This window comes from Delphinus delphis, chromosome X, assembly GCF_949987515.2.
Source record: "Delphinus delphis chromosome X, mDelDel1.2, whole genome shotgun sequence".
NCBI classification, from domain to species: Eukaryota; Metazoa; Chordata; class Mammalia; order Artiodactyla; family Delphinidae; genus Delphinus; species Delphinus delphis.
This window is the reverse complement of record NC_082704.1, coordinates 5657226-5680066: the sequence shown is the minus strand read 5'-3', so window position 1 is coordinate 5680066 and position 22841 is coordinate 5657226.

Below are 22841 nucleotides of genomic sequence, written 5' to 3'. Positions count from 1 at the left end.
TAAATGGACTAAATGCTCCCACCAAAAGACAAAGACTGGCTGAATGGATACAAAAACGAGACCCATATATATGCTGTCTACAAGAGACCCACTTCAGACCTAGAGACACATACAGACTGAAAGTAAGGGGATGGAAAAAGATATTTCATGCAAATGGAAACCAAAAGAAAGCTGGAGTAGCAATTCTCATATCAGACAAAATAGACTTTAAAATAAAGACTATTAGAAGAGACAAAGAAGGACACTACATAATGATCAAGGAATCGATCCAAGAAGAAGATATAACAATTGTAAATATTTATGCACCCAACATAGGAGCACCTCAATACATAAGGCAAATACTAACAGCCATAAAAGGGGAAATGGACAGTAACACATTCATAGTAGGGGACTTAAACACCCCACTTTCACCCATGGACAGATCATCCAAAATGAAAATAAATAAGGAAACACAAGCTTTAAATGATACATTAAACAAGATGGACTTAATTGATATTTATAGGACATTCCATTCAAAAACAACAGAATACACATTTTTCTCAAATGCTCATGGAACATTCTCCAGGATAGGTCATATCTTGGGTCACAAGTTAAGCCTTGGTAAATTTAAGAAAATTGAAATTGTTTCAAGTATCTTTTCCGACCACAACGCTATGAGCCTAGATATCAATTATAGGAAAAGATCTGTAAAAAATACAAACAAATGGATGCTACACAATACACTACTTAATAACGAAGTGATCACTGAAGAAATCACAGAGAAAATAAAAAACTACCTAGAAATAAATGACAATGGAGACACCTTGACCCAAAATCTATGGGATGCAGCAAAAGCAGTTCTAAGAGGGAAGTTTATAGCAATACAATCCTACCTTAAGAAACAGGAAACATCTCGAATAAACAACCTAACCTTGCACCTAAAGCAATTAGAGAAAGAAGAACAAAAAAAAACCCCAAAGTTAGCAGAAGGAAAGAAATCATAAAAATCAGATCAGAAATAAATGAAAAAGAAATGAAGGAAACAATAGCAAAGGTCAATAAAACTAAAGGCTGGTTCTTTGAGAAGATAAACAAAATTGATAAACCATTAGCCAGACTCATCAAGAAAAAAAGAGAGAAGACTCAAATCAATAGAATTAAAAATGAAAAAGGAGAAGTAACAAGTGACACTGCAGTAAAACAAAAGATCATGAGAGATTACTACAAGCAACTCTATGCCAATAAAATGGACAACCTGGAAGAAATGGACAAATTCTTAGAAATGCACAACCTGCCAAGACTGAATCAGGAAGAAATAGAAAATATGAACAGACCAATCACAAGCACTGAAATTGAAACTGTGATTAAAAATCTTCCAACAAACAAAAGCCCAGGACCAGATGGCTTCACAGGCGAATTCGATCAAACATTTAGAGAAGAGCTAACACCTATCCTTCTCAAACTCTTCCAAAATATAGCAGAGGGAGGAACACTCCCAAACTCCTTTTACGAGGCCATCATCACCTTGATACCAAAACCAGACAAGGATGTCACAAAGAAAGAAAACGACAGGCCAATATCACTGATGAACATAGATGCAAAAATCCTCAACAAAATACTAGCAAACAGAATCCAAAAGCACATTAAAAGGATCATACACCATGATCAAGTGGGGTTTATTCCAGGAATGCAAGGATTCTTCAATATACGCAAATCTATCAATGTGATACGCCATATTAACAAATTGAAGGAGAAAAACCATATGATCATCTCAATAGATGCAGAGAAAGCTTTCGACAAAATTCAACACCCATTTATGATAAAAACCCTGCAGAAAGTAGGCATAGAGGGAACATTCCTCAACATAATAAAGGCCATATATGACAAACCCACAGCCAACATCGTCCTCAATGGTGACAAACTGAAAGCATTTCCACGAAGATCAGGAACAAGACAAGTTTACCCACTCTCACCACTCTTATTCAACATAGTTTTGGAAGTTTAAGCCACAGCAATCAGAGAAGAATAGGAAATAAAAGGAATCCAAATTGGAAAAGAAGAAGTAAAGCTGTCACTGTTTGCAGATGACATGATACTATACATAGAGAATCCTAAAGATGGTACCAGAAAACTACTGAGCTAATCAATGAATTTGGTAAAGTAGCAGGATACAAAATTAATGCACAGAAATCTCTTGCATTCCTATACACTAATGATGAAAAATCTGAAAGTGAAATCAAGAAAACACTCCCATTTACCATTGCAACAAAAAGAATATAATATCTAGGAATAAACCTACCTAAGGAGACAAAAGACCTGTATGCAGAAAATTATAAGACACCGATGAAAGAAATTAAAGATGATACAAATACATGGAGAGATATACCATGTTCTTGGATTGGAAGAATCAACATTGTGAAAATGACTCTACTACCCAAAGCAATCTACAGATTCAGTGCAATCCCTATCAAACTACCACTGGTATTTTTCACAGAACTACAGCAAAAAATTTCACAATTTGTATGGAAACACAGAAGACCCCGAATATCCAAAGCAATTTTGAGAAGGAAAAACGGAGCTGGAGGAATCAGGCTCCCTGACTTCAGACTATACTACAAAGCTACAGTAATCAAGACAGTATAGTACTGGCACAAAAAGAGACATATAGATCAATGGAACAGGATAGAAAGCCCAGAGATAAACCCATGCACATATGGTCACCTTATCTTTGATAAAGGAGGCAGAAATGTACAGTGGAGAAAGGACAGCCTCTTCAATAAGTGGTGCTGCGAAAACTGGACAGCTATATTTAAAAGTATGAGATTAGATCACTCCCTAACACCATACACAAAAATAAACTCAAAATGGATTAAAGACTTAAATATAAGGCCAGAAACTATAAAACTCTTAGAGGAAAACATAGGCAGAACACTCTATGACATAAATCACAGCAAGATCCTTTCTGACCCACCTCCCAGAGAAATGGAAATAAAAACAAAAATAAACAAATGAGACCTAATGAAACTTCAAAGCTTTTTCACAGTAAAGGAAACCATAAACAAGACCAAAAGACAACCCTCAGAATGGAAGAAAATATTTGCAAATGAAGCAACTGACAAAGGATTAATCTCCAAAATTTATAAGCAGCACATGCAGCTCAATAACAAAAAAATAAACAACCCAATCCAAAAATGGGCAGAAGACCTAACTAGACATTTCTCCAAAGAAGATATACAGACTGCCAACAAACACATGAAAGAATGCTCAACTTCATCATCATTAGAGAAATTCAAAGCAAAACTACAATGAGATATCATCTCACACCAGTCAGAATGGCCATCATCAAAAAATCTAGAAACAATAAATGCTGGAGAGGGTGTGGAGAAAAGGGAACCCTCTTGCACTGCTGGTGGGAATGTGAATTGGTTCAGCCACTGTGGAGAACAGTATGGAGGTTCCTTAGAAAACTACAAATAGAACTACCATATGACCCAGCAATCCCACTACTGGGCATATACCCTGAGAAAACCATAATTCTAAAAGAGTCATGTACCAAAATGTTCATTGCAGCTCTATTTACAATAGCCAGGAGATGGAAACAACCTATGTGTCCATCATCTGATGAATGGATAAGGAAGATGTGGCTCATATATACAATGGAATATTACTCAGCCATAAAAAGAAACGAAATTGAGCTATTTGTAATGAGGTGGATAGACCTAGAGTCTGTCATACAGAGTGAAGTAAGTCAGAAAGAGAAAGCCAAATACTGTATGCTAACACATACATATGGAATTTAAGAAAAAAAAATGTCATGAAGAACCTAGGGATAAGATGGGAATAAAGACACAGACCTACTAGAGAATGGACTTGAGGATATGGGGAGGGGGAAGGGTAAGCTGTGACAAAGCGAGAGAGAGGCATGGACATATATACACTACCAAACGTAAGGTAGATAGCTAGTGGGAAGCAGCCACATAGCACAGGGAGATCAGCTCGGTGCTTTGTGACCGCCTGGAGGGGTGGGATAGGGAGGGTGGGAAGGACGGAGACGCATGAGGGAAGAGATATGGGAACATATGTATATGTATAATTGATTCACTTTGTTATAAAGCAGAAACTAACACACCATTGTAAAGCAATTATACTCCAATAAAGATGAAAAAAAAATTAGTGTTCTCTGTCTACTAAAAAATACAACTTATGAATTTATATAAGGAAATCATTAGTCACTCAACATCAACCAAAGGGATGTTTTATCAAGGTAAAAATTTGATATTCAAATCTCATATGTCTTATTCCCATTAAAACATTTGCTTTTCAACAAAATTGGCTCAAACCAGGAATTTGTTTTTCAACCCATAAAATAAAGTGACCAAGTATAACTCAACTGTGTAAGCAAACAGCCCTGTTTGCACACATGAATTTATCATTGGCTCATTTCTTTTTGTAATAGTTGAATTTTACCAGACTGCCACTATTTTTAACCATTATTCTTTTAAATAGTTCTAAAGTACATTTTTCAAAAGTGCCGTGTGTGTATAATTCATGTCCTGCGAATATTGTCTCAGCAAACAATTTCTTTCCTAGCATAAGAAATTCCAAGTATCATGTGAACTACACACAACTACATGACTGAAATTATTTTAAAACAGACTTCATGGTATAGTGACATGCACACCAGGTTTATAATCCAGTAGAATGGGGTTCCCAGGCCAGCTCCGCTACATACAAGTTGCCTGACCTAACTCAGTCTGAGTTCCCCCTGTCTTCCAAATAAGGATAATATTATAGAACCTACTTAGAGGCTGTTATAAAGATCAAAGGATTGCTAACATCAAATGGATATTTAGGACTTTTCATTCACAAAAGGCAAACTAAAAAATTGAGCCATCTCTACCACTGAGGATAAGCAAAATGTAAAAACATAACATCTTATTAAAGCATGGAAGAGATAATAATATAGTGAGAAACGGCCAGCAGCCCAAATCACAGGGACAAATAGAACCTGGAGAAGAATTCAAAGCCATCTTAGCTCTAAGGGTATATACCAATCTAAAAGGAAAAGCTGAGGAATTCAGCTGCACTTTTGGTGGCTTTACAGGCCTAGAGCAACCAAAATCAAAACCCGGGGCGTACCAAAATCAGAGACTCTGATAAACCATCCCTTTTATGATAAAACACCAAAAGACCTCACTTCCAAAGTTCGAGTGAAACAAAAACAATCTTTCACACTGAATTGCAGCCCGGTTTTGCAACATCTGGGATGTCCAGGGAAACTAAAGCTCAAGAATAGAAATAGAATGTATAATTTTGAAGCCAGTTGAGGGGAAAAAATGGAATGAGATAATCAGTCCAGTTGAAATCAAGAAAGAAAGGAAAAAAATATAGAACAGGCAAGACAAACAAAAATCTCAAAATAAGATGATGGATGTAATCTAAATATATCAGTAGTTACAATCAATGAAAGTGGACAAACTGCTCCAGTTATGAGGATTATAAGACTGGATTAAAAAATATATATCAGCATTGGCTATTTACAAGAAACAAATCTAAAGCATAATGGCATCTAAAAGTTGAAAATAGAAAGACAGAGAAATATATTATTTAAATACTAACAAAAGAAAGCTGGTATAGCTATATTAATAATCAGACAAATTTTTCTTTAATGCAAAATCATTAAGGAGATAAAAAGGATCACTACCTAATCATACAAGGTTTAAGTAACCAGGAAACTTAAACAATCCTGAATTTGTATACAACTAATAACATAAACTGAAAATACACAAACCAAAATTTAACATGAATACAGAGAAAACAAGACAGATGTAAAATTATACCGGAATATTTTAACAGATAACTCTCCATAACTGACAGAATGATCCTCAACAATATACAGAAAAATATTAACAACCTCATAAACAAATTGACCTAGTAAAATATTTAGATCAATGTACAAAACAACTGGAAAATATACATTCACTTTAAGAACATATAGAATATTTACCAAAAATACTCTATATTGTGGGCCCTAAAACAAGGCCAGTAAATTTTAGAGCACTGAAATCTTACAGAGTATGTTCTCTGACCACAGGACAATTGAGAAACCACTTTAAAAAAAAAAAACAACAGAAAAATCCCCAAGAGCATTAAGAAATACTCTTCTAAATAACCCATAGTCAAAGAATAAGCAATAATAAAAATTTTTAATTTTTTGAACTCAACTGTGATAACAATACTGCATATCAAGACTAAGGATATACAGCTAAATCAGCACTTAGAACTATAAGCCTTGATCACATGTGTTAGAAAAAAGGATAATTAAAAATAAATGAGGTTAAAATTAAGAGTAAAATAAACCCCTCAAAATAATAGAGGTGAGGAAATAATAAAATAGAAAACAAAAATAAAATACAGAGGATCAAAAACCAAAAACTGGTTATTGATATAATCTTACGGTGAGAGTGATTAAAAGATAAAACACATTACTAAATCTAAGAAGTGAAAAGGGGACATGACTACAAATATGACATGAAAAATAAGATGTTATTAAGAATAACATTATTCCGGACTTCCCTGCTGGCACAGTGGTTAAGAATCCGCCTGCCAATGCAGGGGACACAGGTTCAAGCCCCGGTCCAGGAAGATCCCACATGCCACGGAGCAACTAAGCCCGTGCGCCACAACCACTGAGCCTATGCTCTAGAGCCTGCATGCCACAACTACTGAGCCCACGCGCCTAGAGCCCAGGCTCCGCAGTAAGAGAAGCCACCACGTTGAGAAGCCGCGCACTGCAACAAAGAGTAGCCCCCACTCGACGCAACTAGAGAAAACCCACGCACAGCAACGAAGACCCAACACAGCCAAAAATAAATAAATAAATTTTTAAAAAGGAATAACATTATTCCAATAAGTCTGAAAATGTAAACAAAATGGGGAAGTTCCTAAAAACAATTCTTTTTTATAAATGTATTTATTTATATTTTATTTTTGGCTGTGTTGGGTCTTTGTTGCTGTGCACCAGCTTTCTCTAGTTATGGCGAGCGGGGTCTACTCTTCATTGCTGTGCGCGGGCTTCTCATTACAGTGGCTTCTTTTGTCGTGGAGCATGTGCTCTAGGTGCGCAGGCTTCAGTAGCTGTGGAATGCGGGCTCAGTAGTTGTGGCTCACGGGATTCTTAACCACTGCGCCACCAGGGAAGTCCGGAAGTTCCTAAAAAATTTTAACTTACCAAAATGGCCTCAAGAAGAAACAGAACATATGAACAGTCCTGTAAGTACTACATTTGCACGTGCATGTGTACACACACACACACAAACAGTGAGAAAAACTTCATTGTCAATTTTCAAGTTCTGTCACTCATCAGAGGAAGAAAACTTCCAGTCTTTCGCAACTGTTCCAGGAAATGTAAAAAGAAAGTACACCTCCCAACTCATTTTATGAAGTTAACATAACTTGGACACCTAAACTTGAAAAGATGATTTGAAAAAGGAAAATTATAAGCCAGTCTTACTAATGGGTATAGATATAAAGCCCTAAAGAAAATAGTAGTAAACCAAATCCAAAAATAAATTAAGAGGATTATACATTTTGTTCAAGTCAGATTTATTTCAGGAATGCAAGGGCCAACTAATGAGTATATATATTTATGTTTCTGGGTGTAAGTTTTATATTTCATAAAAAGATTTTTTAATAACCAAAATATATTTATAGCCAATTATTTCTATAGCATTTTCTAGTAAAAGTAGGTAAGATGGTAAATTGTCCTTAGTTTTATTTATAACAGCATTTACATTAGGTAGGTGTTGAAAGTGGCATTGTTCTAAACCACTCGTGCTACAGAAAGCTATTTTTAATGATAATTATTCAATGAAAAATTTTCTTCCTATTCAAATCACCTGTGTTTTCAGCCATACTTACTTCTTGGAGTAAGAATGTGAGTTTCTCATCCAGCTCAACTACCTCTTAGCTATGGGATCCTGGCTGAACAAGTTACTTTGCCTCTTTGAACCTGTTTCCTCTTCCTTATGCAGGTAATAATTGTCTTCCGATTCTGGAGAGGATTAAATCAGATACCTCATGTAGAGTGCTAGCATGCAGTAAACACTCAATACCTGGTAATTATAATGGTTGTTGTTGTTATTATTATTATATAATTATATTCTTACTCCCCAGCCAATTTAGGTAAGAGCAGTTAGTGAGTCCTGCATTGCATTCTGGCCTCCACTGCTTCACAGTTGGTGAGCTTAAACGAGTTCTGTAACCTCTCAGAGCCTCAGTTTCATCACATGTAAAATGACGGTAAGTATACCTTTTAGTTGTAGGACTCAAATGAGAAAAATGTACGCAAAATCTCAGTGTAGGAAATACAGCAGATACACCAAGACACAGTCACATCACCGCTGAGGAGGCCCCTATGGTATAACACCACGGCAGAAGCTTGGAGAGTGAGTCACCAATTAGGATTTCCTAAATGGTTTCCCATTAAGCGTTTGCTCCTTGAGCATTTTCAAGATATTATAGCTACAGCTGTTCCTCTACTTCTCATCAAATATCATGTCGCTATTCCCCAGCCCCAAGCTTTCATTTTGTTGATGGATGCTGGTATGCTAATAGAAATTACAGAAAATTGTACACATTCTGAAAATTAATCTAATTATAATCTGTGCACAATCATCTGTCACTTAACTCAGACTCTGATATCAATTCTTGATAAGTTATTAGCTATGTGACATTCAGGCAAGTTATCTCTCTGGCTCTGTTTCCACAACTGTAAAAGAGAGGTAGTAAGATTGAAAATTTACTGAGGCACTAATACTGGGTACTAAAGTGGGTGCTTAACATATATTAGCACTTTTAATACACATACACTATAAAAGGTTAGTAGTAGTATTGTTATTGTTGTTATTTCCATTTTACATACGAGAAAATTGAAACTCAGAGAGGTTACCTGCTGGAGGTTATTCTGTAGAAAAAGAAAGATTCAAGTCCTGATCTCTCTATTGCCAAAACCCAATCTACTACACTTCACTGCTTCTCAGTTAATGGAATATCTACCATGTGGTATGCAATCTACATTCATCATCCTTATGAACTTGAAAGATCAAAGGAGCTATTCCTCATCAAATGCTTGGCACAGGGCCTAACACACACACACACAAACGTGTAAAGCCTGTGGCCTTCCGGCTTTCTTCTAGTGCTGTCTTTCAAAAACCAAAACAAACAAGAAACTATTCTTTTGACTGGATAACAGAAGCTGCAAGGCTTCTGTTCTTCCCACATGTCTAACTTGGAATGTAAGTGAGTGGAAACACATTTCACATGGAAAAGGACTCAAATGGACTAATTTTTTAAATTGAGCCAAAAATGATACTCAGTGTTTTTATGTCATAGCAAAAGTTCATGAACTCATCAGGACAGTCACTCGGGGTGCTTCAGAGGATCCCAGAAATTGTATGCAAAGTGTGTGTGTTTGATCACCAGCTCATTTTTCTGGACACAGGATTCTGAACTTTCATAAGATTTGTATATCTTGTGATCCCAAATGTTTCAGAAAAACCATTATAAAATAAATTCAATGTTTCTGAAGGCTAGGCGTTTTTGTTGCCTCCTCTTCACCCCACTGATGAAGCAGGGATCCCTGCCCTAGGGTCAACCATGTGACACTGGACACTGGAAAGATGAAATCAATAGCATTTTATCAGTCACTTTACTTACAGCCCAGGAGAGGACACAGCCTGCTAGGCAGGGCCACACAGAATGAACATGCAGTATCAAGAGGGTGGGATGCGCTTGGTTGCCATAGGGGAGGCGATTGGTTTGTTTGAGTGATTCCACGGGCTGGCAAGGAACTGAAACCCATGCTCAGAAGTAAGCAGGAACTGCACTTAGCCCCCATGATAAGGAAGGTTATTTGGCTAAAGGACCTTGTTCACAGAAGCAGACTGGGCAGGGGAACTTGCAGTTAGGCTACTCAAGGCCCTCCTGATTTTATCAGATGTCAAGACAGCACAAAATATTGATCCTTAATTTTAAGTCTTATACCACAATAGGTTGGTATGATTTATCAAAAGTCTTAAAAACACACATCATCTTTCACCTTGTAGCTCCTCTTTTCGAAGTTTATTCTTATGAAAAGAATCATTATTGTAGAACACAGGATTTTTTCTAATAGAGAAAAATTAGAAATATGGGGAATCAATAGCTATCACCTCACACCTGTTAGAACGGCTATCGTCAAGAGTCAGGATACAACAAGTGTTGGCAAGGATGTGAAGAAATGGGAACCCTTGTGCACTGTTAGTGAGGATGTAAATTGGTGCAGCCACTACAGAAAACAGTATGGAGGTTCCTTAACAAATTAAAGATAGAACTACCAACTGATCCAGCTATCCTACTTCTGGGTATATCCAAAGGAAATGAAAGCAGCATATTGAAAAGATATTTGCACCCCCATGTTTATTGCAGCATTATTCACAATAGCCAAGACATGGAAACAACCTAAATGTCCATCAAGAGATGAATGGATAAAGAAGATGTGAGATACACACACACACACACACACACACACATACACAATGGAATACATATTATTCAGCCATGGGAAAGGAAATCCTGCCATGTGCAACAACATGGGCAGACCTTGAGGGCATTATGCTGTGTGAGAAAAGTCAAACAGAGAAAGACAAATACTGCATGACCTCACTTATATGCGGAATATAAAAAAGCTCAACTCCTAGAAACAGAGAGTAGAACGGTGGCTACCAGGAGCTGGAGGCTGGGGAAATTGGGGAGATGTTCGTCAAAGGATACAAACTTGCAGTTAGAAGATGAATATGTTCTGGAGATCTAATGCACAGCACAGTCAACAGTAGTGCATTATACACTTCAAAGTTGCTAAAAGAATAAACCTTAAATGTTCACACCACAAAAAATAAATGTTAATTATGGGACACGATGGAGGCATTAGCTAACACTACAGTGGTAGATTTATTGCAACATATTCGTGTATCAAATGAACACACTATACACCTTAAACTCACACAGTGTTATCGGTCAACTATATGTCGATAGCAAAAACGAATGCTGGACTGGCCATCCACTTTTGAATTGGGCCTGTGAGATATAAGCTGTGCTGAGCTTAATAAATGTTCATTTTCATCTAACAAATTCGATTCTGGCTCTACTTGTCACCTATTATGTATTTAAACAATGTCCCTTCTGTCAGAGAGATGCTACATTGCCGGTTTTGAAGATGGACAAAGGGGCCATGAGCCAAAGAATGTAGGTGGCTTCTAGAAGCTGGAAAAGACAAGGAAACGGACTCGTCCCTAGAGCCTCCCGAAAAAGATGCAACACTCTGGACACCTTAAATTTGGCCCTATGAGACCCATTTCAGATTTCTAACTTACAGAACTATACTATAAATGTGTTCTGTTTAAGCCGCTAAGTTTGTGGTAATTTGTTACAGCAGCAATAGAAAACTAAAACAGTCAGCAAAGAACTCTATCATTTTTCCAACACCCTCCCTCTTCAAAACCCCCTTTCCCTTCCTCGATGATTCATAACTTCATTTAAATGCTGGTAACTTAGGGAGACAGACAAGGGGATGGTAAACGTCACAGCTTCTGCTTTAATGGATTTCCTCTGTGAAGATGCAAGGACTAAGAAAACATATTTTTAATCTTTTGCTCACTTAAAATTAACTAGAAAAATATTGTGACAGATGGTGTCCTTCATGCTGCCTTAGCGTTTTGGCATGTTCCATTTAAATACATCTCTTATGTTCCCAACTCAGAGCAGAAAATCCAATTACTGCAAGGACATTCTAGTGTTTTTGACAACTTCACTTTGGTACATTTGAGCTGAAATGCAAGTAAACATAGTGACCAGTTAGCAGTGAGAACCAGGAGAGCTGGAAGGTAATGTACTTTGCGCAAATAGAATGAACACTTCATGTCTAAGGCTGTGACCCATTGCTGAAAATAGAGTGATGAGGAGATGGTAGCGGTGCCGGTACTTTAGTCTCCATGTTTGAGCAGACTCATTTCTCCAGAGCACATTCCACAAATTATAACAAGTATGTGAATTCTGCAGCATGGTTAATATTCCTAGAACATGTCAAACAACTAATTACATCACTGCAGTTGTCTTTTCCAATGTCTGGCTTTACAGTGACCCGCTTTAGAAGCAGGACTAGGGATTATCACTTGCTTGTTAAAAAATTCAAAAGACATTTAAAAATCCATCTACAAGAACTACAAAACAGTTTTCTGCTTTGATCTGAATTGGCAAGTCATTAACAAGACCTGTTTGGTCAAAATGTACAATCCAAGAATGTTGGAGCTACCAGAGACCTTACAGACCATTTACTCAAATGCTCTCATCTCCCTGGGTGAGGAAATTGAGAGGAAACTTGCCAAAGATGACCCAGCTAGAAAAAAGGGAGAACTGGGACTTGACAATTCCTGACTTTTCTCTCCATGTTTAGGAAAAATGTAATCATACTTTTAAAGTTTCCTATAAGTACAAAAGCTTTCCATAATCTCTTCATCTAACACAACTATAGGATTTTTATTTTCCATATTATATTCTACATGCAAATTTTATATAAATGCAACTGTAATATACACGGGAATACTGCAAAATGTTAGTTTCAAAATGCTTATTCAAAAATCAATAGCGTCTGCATACAAATGTACAAAAATGAAATCAGAAAAAGTATTAAAAGGAAATATGGGTGAATAGTTATATAATATTGGAATGAAAGGATTCTTTCTAAGCATGACAGCGAATGTAAAAATCACGACAGAAAACAGCATTAGATTTTACCACATAAAAATATAATTCACTTCTTTAAAGGTAAGTATAAAAATACAGCTACAGAGTGAAGTAAGTCAGAAAGAGAAAAACAAATAACACATGCTAACACATATATATGGAATCTAAAAAAAAAATGGTTCTGAAGAACCTAAGGGCAGGACAGGAATAAAGGCGCAGACGTACAGAATGGACTTGAAGACATGGGGAGGGGGAAGGGTAAGCTGGGACGAAGTGAGAGAGTATCATGGACTTATATATACACTACCAAATGTAAAACAGATAGCTAGTGGGAAGCAGCTGCATCGCACAGGGAGATCAGCTTGGTGCTTTGTGACTACTTAGAGGGGTGGGATAGGGAGGGTGGGAGGGAGGGAGACACAGAAGGGAGGAGATATGGAGATATATGTATATGTATAGCTGATTCACTTTGTTATAAAGCAGAAACTGACACACCATTGTAAAGCAATTATACTCCAATAAAGATGTTAAAAAATAATAAAATAAAGCTATTTCAATAAATAGAAAAATGTAAAACTGAGATTACAAATAACAACTATATCAGCCTGATATCCAGTATATTTTGTTTTAAATTTTAAGGAATCACAAAAGCCTTAATTTGTTTTGAAGGTGACTCATCAATAATATCTAACAATAACTCATTATTTCTAATTGCTGATGGTTTACTTTGAAGAAAGTCAATGAATTGGTCTGCAACCAGTCTAAATCTTCATTGTTAAGAAAATAAAAAAGACTTTTTTCAAACATCAAATAATCTTAGACTTTCAGCAATGTCATTTAGTAAAATATCATATGCCTCAGTGGTTGTCTTTATCAAAGAGTTCTTCAGTTTCAAAATAATCTATTTATTTTGATCTTGCATATTGAATAAAATTTGACATCAGTTTCAACACTGAGACTTCATTTGCAGTTATAAGCCCAGTAATTCCTCAGCCCTGCACTGCTAAATTGAAGTTGTTCTGCTCATTTAGAAGTTTCACAAAAAAATACAAGCCGGAGCCACCATTTCATCCTTGGGAGAGATTCAGTTAATGGAGTTACTTGTCAGAAGGGTAGAGTTTTGGTTTTCCTGTTTGGGGTTTTTGTTTGTTTGTTTGTTTGTTGTGCCTAATATGAAATACTCATACCCTTGACTCAAAACAGCCAATGAACTTCAGTGTGAAAACAAAGTCTGGAACCCCCCTACTAGAAATAACTGACAGATGTCAAATTAAAGGCAATGGCTTAATTAAAGCGACAAATCATATGTCATCATTTTACATAGTTTTGAAAGGTGCTCACAATTTATTTGACAGGGGAAACACTTGCAGGGAAAAAAGAGAGAAGGAGGTGCAGGAGGTAGGGAGAGCCTCCCAGCATGAAGGTCTGTCCTTCTGAAGGAGGGACGGAAGGAAGGAACGTTAGGTAGGAAGTGTCAGAATGCAGCACAGTTCTAGGAAAAGTCTGATCGGGCCAATAAGGAGGCCTCAGGCCAATGAGGAGGCCTCAAGCCAAAGCCTTCCAGCACAGGAATCCCTCATCTTCTAGGAACGAACTTGCCTTAGTATCCTGGCCATGGTCACTGGCTGAGAGCAGCCATGGGAAGCATGGGCTTGGCATAAACTTAGCAATGGGTTTCAGAGCACGGCAGCTGGAGCTGTCAGTCCTCTCTGCAGCAGATCTCAGAAGCACATTTTCATGAATGCCAAGTGGTGGCACGTGAGGACAGAGAGGTAAGGGGGCCAGATTACGTCGGTCCATGTAGGCCATCAGAAGGACTTTGGCTTTTACTCTCAGTGACATGGGAACCGCTGGAAAGTTTTGAGCAGGGGAGTTATGTGATTTAAATTAACCAGGAATATTCCACTGTGTTGAGAACAGATAAAGGGAATGAAGGGGGAAAACAGGTAGATAAGTCAAAGGCTATTTCATTAATTTCGGTGACAGAGAGCAGTGGCTTGGACTACGACTTTAACAAAAGAGAAGTGGGTGAAGCCTAGATATGTAACTTAAAGTACAGTCAGTAGAATTTGCTTATGGACTAGATGAGGAGTGAATTCGGAGGAATCAAGGATTATTCAAAGGGTTTTGGCCTCAGCAGCTGGAAAAGTGGGGTTTCCATCAATAGAGATGGAGAAGACTGTGGAAGGAACAAGTCTGAGAAGGGACTGCCAGGTTTTCTGCTGGGACAGGTTAAACTGGAGATGCCGAGTTAAGAGTATGGGAGAGACCCAGGCTAGAGATAGAAATTTGGAAGTCATGACTGTACAGAGCGTACTTAAGGTTATGAAACTGGATAGAATCACTAAGGGAATTTAGATAGACAAGAGAAAAGAACCAAGAACTGAACCCTGAGGCACTCAACATGAAGAGGCCAGTCAGATGAGAAGGAAGCAGCAAAGTATGCTGAGAAAGAGCAACCAGCGAAGCTAGGAGAAACTTGATGACCCAGAAGGCAAAACAAGAAAATACTCCACGTGTGTCCAACCGTGTCCGATACTGCTGTTAAGACAAATAACATGAGAATTGAACATCTGACCATGGTTTTCACAACACTGGTGATCTTGACAAGAGCAATTTCAATGAAGGTAACAGCTTGAGTAGAGTGGATTTAAAAGAAAATGTGAAGAGAGGAATTAGAGAAAATACAGAAAACTGTTTTGAGGAGTTTTTCTTTAAATGGTAGCAAAGAAACGTCCTGGTAGCTGGAGGGTGGGATGGGGTCAAACAAGGCGCCTTTCCCATCTGCTATGAGGGAGCTTTCTTCAAGTGGTGCTTTATACCAGGAGTCAGAAAACTTTGCCTGGAAAGAGCCAGAGAGTAAATATTTTCAGCTGGGTGAGCCATGTGCTCTCTGTCATGACTACTCAGCCCTGCCATCACAGTGCACACGCGGTACATAAGTGACAGCACATGCCTGCATGCAAATAAAACTTTATTTGAAAAATAAGACAGCGGTTAGAGAAAGGCCATCAAAACTACAATGAGATATCATCTCACACCGGTCAGAATGGCCATCATCCAAAAATCTAGAAACAATAAATGCTGGAGAGGGTGTGGAGAAAAGGGAACCCTCTTGCACCGTTGGTGGGAATGTAAATTGGTATAGCCACTATGGAGAACAGTATGGAGGTCTTTAAAAAACTAAAAATAGAACTACCATACGACCCAGCAATCCCACTACTGGGCATATACCCTGAGAAAACCATAATTCAAAAAGTGTCATGTACCACAATGTTCATTGCAGCTCTGTTAACTATAGCCAGGACATGGAAGCAGCCTAAGTGTCCATTGACAGATGAATGGATAAAGAAGATGTGGCACATATATACAATGGAATATTACTCCGCCATAAAAAGAAACAAAATTGAGTTATTTGTAGTGAGGTGGATGGACCTAGAGTCTGTCATACAGAGTGAAGTAAGTCAGAAAGAGAAAAACAAATACCATATGCTAACACATATATATGGAATCTAAAAAAAAAAAGGTCATGAAGAACCTAGGGGCAAGATGGGAATAAAGACACAGACCTACTAGAGAATGGACTTGAGGATATGGGAAGGGGGAAGGGTAAGCTGTGACAAAGTGAGAGAGTGGCATGGACATATATACACTACCAAACGATGGCTAGTGGGAAGCAGCCGCATAGCACAGGGAGATCAGCTCGGTGCTTTGTGACCACCTAGAGGGGTGGGATAGGGAGGGTGGAAGGGAGGGAGACGCGAGAGGGAGGAGATATGGGAACATATGTATATGTATAGCTGATTCAGTTTGTTATAAAGCAGAAACTAAACACCATTGTAAAGCAATTATACTCCAATAAAGATGTTAAAAAAAAAAGACAGCGGTCCATATTCGGCCCATGAGCTGCAGTTTGCCTTCCCCTTCTTACACAATCGGGTTCAAGGCATTATTCGCAATGGTCAACCTGCAAATATGTATTAAGTGCCTACCATGTGGCAAGCACTTTTCTAATTGTTATGAATAAGGTGGTGAATGAGAAAGACAGAGGTTCTGCTTCCAAGAGCTTCCATCCACCCTCGGTCCAGGCACATGATACACGACTCCAAGGCCAGGCGCCAGCCCTCACTTTCTAAACCTCCTCCTTACCCGTCGTCCTGCACCCTGCCCCCAGGCCACATCCAAAGTGAGTCACGTGGGCCCATCCTGAGGCTGCTTTGACCTCTGCCAGGAGGAGACTCGGAGCTCCTTTCCCCATCCTGTTCCCCTTTCCTAAAAGAAGCAATTTCCAATCTTCACAGAGCAGCAACTTTGATGTGACAACCCTGCAACATCCTTTGCATTTTTAAGGAAAGTATGAAAATGTGGCATTTGTCTGCCTCTTCCAGCTCCAGAGATTCCCTCTCATGTGGTGTGAGCACAGGCATCTGTCACTGTACAAATATGACAGCCCAACTCATCGTCTCTTCTGGCTGAGCTGCCAGGGCACTCATTTATCTCCCGTGGCAGCAGGCGCAGCTGTGTCTATGGAGTCTGGGTGCTTTGTGTACTCCTGGAGCAGTCTTCGTGAAATGACCCAGTCTCTGCGAGCTCACTCCACGTGGGCAGGAGTAGAAAGGCGAGGTTTCTTCCAGAATCAGTTTAAACTGGACACTGCAGGTTTCAGGACAAGCTACCACTGACCCCTTCAGCAGGGATATTCTCACTTCCCTCTTCCCATCTTTCATAATCCCGGAGTCCCCAGTTATGTCTCCTGATAGCAAATGAAGCTATGGATGCGAAAGCTCTTTGAAAACAGCTGAGTTCCTTATGATGTCAAGGTCAGAATCCAGAACATAGCTATCAGCTACACGTTTTAGAGAAAATTATTCTAATCGACAAACAAGAACAACAACAAAAGAGCGGGCTGCAGTCACACAACGGAGAGAAATGTGAAGTTGAATGTCAGCTCTAATCACCGTGTGAGCACGGGCAAGGCCCTTGAATACTGATTCTCCATTTTTTCAGTTGTCAAAAACGGGGATAGAGCTGGCTCCACTAAATAAGGTAACCTTTGCAAATTGCCAGGCCCATATAAAGACACTCAGTAGATGCTTGCGGTATCTGTTAAACAACCAAGGAGAGTCTGATGTACTCGCTGGCTCAGGCTCCAGCTGCCTGCTGAATCTAGAAGTCACTGCTCCAACTGCTGGTTCCAAAACCATGCCAGCATTGCTCCAATTCTCACCAGCCAGAATTGATGTCTCACACGCTCCTCTCTCCCCCTTACCTCAGTTCCAACTTCAGGTCTCATGTGAGTACATCTGACTGGCAGAACCTAAATCACAGCCAGAACGTCAGCTGCAGGAGAGGATGCAGCCTCTGCAGAACAGGAAAACATGCACCAACGAGGCTAGAATGGCTGATAGATGAGCCAGTCCACAATTCCTGCACATTCTTTGTGGTAAGCTAAATTTTGACCCCCGTGACATTTGCCCCCTGGTGTCATGCCAGTCGATATGTTTGTTACATTACGAGACAAAAAGGACTTTACAGATGACCTCAAGGTGGTGGGATTGTCCTGGGTTGTTTGGGTGGGCCCAAGGTAATGCTTAAAAGCAGAAGAGGGAGTAGAAGATATGACAGAGAGATCTAAAGTGTAAGAAGCACTTGACTCATCCCCACCATTGCTGACTGGAAAATGGAGGAGACCAGGTGGAAACAGTGAGAAGGAACTGACTTCTTGCCAACAACCTGAAGGAGCTTCAAAGCTAATTCTCCCCACCCAAGAGCCTCAAGGTAAGAGCTCAAGCCAGCCACCATCTTGATTTTGCCCCTGTGATACCCTGAACAGAATGCCTCGTTGGGACTGCCTCGCCTTCTGAACCTATAGAATTGTGATAATAATAAATGATGTTGCTTTAAGCTCTAAGATTTGTTGTAATTTGTTATGGCAACGATAGAAAGCTGATACGTTCTCCATCCCATTGCCGAGTTTGATGCCCTAGTATCACCTTCTACTCCTCTTTCTTCATCACCCCCGCACAATAAATTCACCATCAAGTCCTTTTAATGCTCCCTGAGAATGGGTCTCACATTCATCCTTTCCTATAGCTATAGCCATTCCTACTGCCCTGGCTCAAAAATCTTTCTCTTGGGCTATTAGAACAGTCTCTTAACTGCTTACCCACCACGTGACCCTCCCAATACTTGTCAAACTGCTCCACATCCATCAGTTATCCTAACAGAGTACTGATGCTGCACATTTCTGAATTATTTATTTACATATTTACAACAAGAGTATGTTTCTTTTGTAATGAAAAGAAATAAGATTACATCACTATCCTATCAGGAAAAAAAATCAAAACAAAATGAAAATTTGTTCCTTTATTCACTCAGCAAATATTTACTGAGTGTCTATTAAGTGTTAGGTGCTAGAAACACAGTGAGAGAGTGGAGTGATAGAGCCTGACAAGCTGTTCATTAAAGCCATTTCCTCTATTCCTGGGCACACAGACTACATTTGCCAGACTCCCGCGCAGTTCGGTGCGGCTATATGACTGCATTCCAATCAACAGAATGTGAGCAGAAGTGCTATGTGTCACGTCCAGGTCTGGCCCTCAACATCTATCTTCGCACAAGCTATTTTCCTTGCTCTTTCCCCTTCTGCCAGGTTGATACAGAAGAGTACAGCAATGCTGAAGGTCATGTGTTAAAGATCATGGAACATCAAGAACAAACAAACCTAGGTTCTTAAATCAATACTTGGAGTAGAGTCACCGCTCAATCAAAACTACAACTTTGGATTGTTTGTGAGCAAAAAATAAACTCCTGGTAGCTTGTGCTTGGACCAATGTAAATTTTGGAGTTTATTTCTTATAGCAGCTGGCGTTATAGTGTCAGCACTCATGGCACTTAAAATTCTAAACTTCTCGTGGAGGGACTTGTATATTAAGTTCCAGCTTTTATTTCTTTTTTTTTTTTTTTTTTTTTTGCGGTACGCGGCCTCTCACTGCTGCGGCCTCTCCCGCTGCGGAGCACAGGCTCCGGACGCGCAGGCTCAGCGGCCATGGCTCACGGGCCCAGCCGCTCCATGGCATGTGGGATCTTCCCGGACCGGGGCACGAACCCGCGTCCCCTGCATCGGCAGGCGGACTGTCAACCACTGTGCCACGAGGGAAGCCCCCAGCTTTATTTCTTACCATGCCTCACTATATACTCTATTCTTACCTCAACAGACACAACAGGTCTTTCCTAATTCCATGCATTTGTGTATATTGTTCTAGTCCCCTAAAAAAATTGTCCTTACCTTCTTATCCTGGATAAGTCTTACTAATCATTCAAAATCTGGTTCAAGCATTACCTTTCTAGTAGCTCATACATGTTGCACTGTAATCTGTGGTATATAATAGATATAGTGATCATCTCAGAACTATGTTTTCTTCCTCACTGAATATCAGTGCCTGGTATATATATTAGGTGATCAATAAATCTTTGTTGATTGACTGAATTTGCTGTAAGTCTTCATGTATGATGTATGCCATTAACCAACATCCTTCATATAACTTCTCCCTATTCCTTATAGTATATTAGATGCATAATAGCATATCTAGTACCCTGACTCTACACCTCTCCAAACGTGCAACCTGACTTAATCTCCATGCATCAGCTCAACCTCACCCCTGACTCTGGGACAAATCCTGGTCCCAGACATGAAGGTCCTAGAGTGCTCGCTTACTCAGCTGCTGGTTCCACTGCAACCTTGATGTCCCAATCTCTCATCATCTGGATTCTCTGCCTCATAACCATGTCTCTCAAAGACTAGGCATCCTGACTTTAACCTTGAACCTCAGTAGATAAAATGTTTTCCTTATACCCCAGTCCTCTTGTAACTAAGTCTCCGATATATGCCATAGCTCTCCAACAAATGGCTTCAAATCGGACTTCCACCAATTTCCTGCCACATTAATTCCTTGGATAGATAACCCATGTACAGACTACCATTTGAGCCCTGCCAAACAATACTACTGTTCCATCTGTCTTTTCCCACTTGGAATGATCTTCTATATTTAAGATCTGTTTTCCAGCTGTCTACAGGTACAGACAACTAATATATAAATAAGGCAGATACGTTATGAGACATCAGGGATTGGTGGGAATTGGATTCAATCATGCCACTGTTTGAATATTCATTGGATTCTAATAGGTTGCCCAGTACAGCGAATAGGTGATTAGTGATCTATAAGGTTCTTCAAGGCAGTCTGCTCTTGAGCAGTATTAATATTTCTAATAGTGCAGTATTTTTCTACTTGATTTTCATATGAATTAATAATATTTGTATTATGGTACTCTCCATTAGCAGACTTTCAAAAGTGAGATACAGTTGGCCCTCCATATCCACACAGATACAGAGCACTGACTGCTCTGTGCCATTTTCTATAAGGGACTTCAGCATATGTGGATTTTGGTATGGGGGGGGTCCCAGAACAAATCCCCCATAGATACCAAGGGGAAACTGTAATTCTTTTCTGGTGTGTTTGTTATAAAAAGTAGTAATTCACAGCTCCTAACGCCCAATAAATATTTAGTGAAAAAGCAAATGACAAAATGATTGAATAAGTTAGAGAAAATGTGGCAAATGGCCCACTGAGTTTTTGTTTTGTTTTGTTTTGTTTTTTGCGGTACTCGGGCCTCTCACTGCTGTGGCCTCTCCCGTTGCGGAGCACAGGCTCCGGACGCACAGGCTCAGCGGCCATGGCTCATGGGCCCAGCCGCTCCGCGGCATGTGGGATATTCCCGGATCGGGGCACGAACCCGTGTCCCCTGCATCGGCAGGCGGACTCTCAACCACTGCGCCACCAGGGAAGCCTCCATTGAGTTTTTGACTTCCAAAAGAAATCTTTTGGCCTCTTAGTGGCCTCCAAGCAATACGAAGCACAATCATTGATTATAAACTGTTTGCATTTCTTATCCTCAAATGCATTTTAAACACACACACACACACACACACACACACACACACACACACACACTCCTCAGGCACAAGGTGTGTGGATACATGAGTGAGTAGTTCTTAACTACTGCTTGTTCTTTTCACTGGAAGAGTTTGGGTATGAGCACTAGTTGGGAACCAGTTAGTATGAAGTTGTGGAATATTAAGCCAGGAGGCCTGGAAAGTTCATTCATGGAATTAATAAATATGGATAGAATACTGTTCCCAGCCTGACCTCTGTCCCGGTCAACATGAAACTAGTGAATATAAAACTAGGCTAGGAGAAGTACCGTAATGGAGAAACAGAGAGAACAGGGAAATGGAGAAGAGGTAGATCAGACAAATGTTCATGAAACCCAGGAGAAAAAAGAGAAAATAAAGTGTAAAGGGCCTTAGATCCTGAGGACAAATCAAAAAAAAAAAAAAAAGGTTGCATGCCCACAAGATATCTTAATAGCAAGGATGGATTTTAAAGTCTCTTTGTAAATATTTAATATAAAGTTGCCATGATTATGAGTATTAAATGAATAAACACCATAGAATCACAGATTTTAAGAACTAGTAAGCTTCCTAGAGATTACCTAAAATTGCAACACTTAACCCCCTCCACCTCGCCAGCACTCCAGAAAAAACCTCACCTGACTCTACTGTTTTCTCTTTTCCATGGTATATATCACCTTCTAACATAAACATCTTATTTACTATGTTTATTGTTTGCTGTTTGCCCTCCCACTTGAAACGAGAATGGAAATCTCATGAGGACAGAGATCTTGGCCTGTTTTTGTTCACTGAGATGGCCCAAGAACCTACAACAGTACCTGACACATAGAAGCTACTCAACCAACATTTGTTGAATTAATAAAATCCAATATACACACTAACAAACATAAGGTAGATAGCTAGTGGGAAGCAGCCACATGGCACAGGGATATCGGCTCGGTGCTTTGTGACCGCCTGGAGGGGTGGGATAGGGAGGGTGGGAGGGAGGGAGACGCAAGAGGGAAGACATATGGGAACATACGTATATGTATAACTGATTCACTTTGTTATAAAGCAGAAACTAACACACCATTGTAAAGCAATGATACCTCAATAAAGATGTTAAAAAAAT